Source organism: Prunus dulcis, chromosome 4, assembly GCF_902201215.1.
Source record: "Prunus dulcis chromosome 4, ALMONDv2, whole genome shotgun sequence".
Classification (NCBI taxonomy): Eukaryota; Viridiplantae; Streptophyta; class Magnoliopsida; order Rosales; family Rosaceae; genus Prunus; species Prunus dulcis.
Genome location: NC_047653.1, coordinates 23,696,461 through 23,697,811, shown reverse-complemented (window position 1 = coordinate 23,697,811; position 1,351 = coordinate 23,696,461).

Sequence of the window (1,351 nt, the reverse complement as noted above, 5' to 3'; positions counted from 1 at the left end):
AATCGAGAAAGAATTTGGGAATTCTACTTGCATGAGCATAAAGACAAGTTTGACTCGATAGAGTTAACGGCGGCTAAATGAAGTCCTGACACGGAGTAGACTCGAATCGGAGCTGTAACGAAGAAGATATGGTCTAAATACCGTGAAGGGCAAAACGATAATTTGGAAAAAAGTCAGATTTTTTTTTCCCTTTTCTCTCTCTCTCTCCCGTCAGTTCTTCTCTCTCCTCTCTCTCTCCCTCCCGCGCGACTCCGGTCACCTCTCTCCCTTCCGATCGAGACAGAGGCCACCACAGGCCGTCTCGATCTCCGCCGTTGGTCCCAACAGCTCCGCCACTCACCCGCCTTTCTTCTCCGACCAATCTCAGCCGCGGGGACGCCGAAAAATGGCTGGAATCTGCCATTGACGCCGACTTTCCAGTTCGATTTTCTCCTTCAATTCTCCACCAAATCGATCGAGTAAGGTATGGTTTCTCAGCTATTTTTCGCGTTCTAGCTGATGGATTTTCTCCTTCAATTCTCCACCAAATCGATCGAGTAAGGTATGGTTTCTCAGCTATTTTTCGCGTTCTAGCTGATGGATGTGTGGGTTTCGATCGATTTTAGCTCTATAGCGATCAATTTTCGATTTGAAATCTGGCCGAAACTTCGGCCGCTGCGATTTACTGTTTCCAGTCACTTTTGGGCCAAGAACAAAAGTGACTCCAAATGGAGTGTCTTACCTAGGGTAGGAGTTTGGAGTCTTGGTTCTGAGATTTTTCGGTCACCCGAAATCGCTTAGGACACCCAAATCTGCCTGCGCGTGCTGGAGCGCGTGGGCGAGGGTGGTGAAGTAATTCTGTGCAGTTTTGTGATCCTCGTGTCGTCACGAGCGGGTAGGATTTCGCGGATCTCGATTCGGAGTCCGTTGAGCCCCGAACGGATTTTCCATATCGCGCGATCCTTGGGTGCAGTGTCGACCAATCGTCGGATCGCGCTGAATTTTGGATCGTGTAGGATTCGACGGATTGCGAGACGGAGTCCCGGATACTCCGAAATCGCGAACCCTGGGGCTAGGGTTTGGATTTTAAGCGATAACGCGATTTTGGTTAATCCGACCGTCCGTTTCGGACCAAACTCGCGGAACATGGTTCCTTCTCTATGAGGAACCTTCAGAGAAGTCCAGATTGGCCATCGGAGACCGTGGAACCACGAAGTACCGGATCGGCCGATCTGGTGGTCTATCGCTTAGCTAAGTGTCGGGTCTTCCACGACCGTTCTAATTGTCTGAAAAACTAAAGTGGGTTAGGAGTGATTTTCTAAATGAATGCATGTATTCCTAGGAGTCGGGGGCAGGGTGTTTAATTTAATTC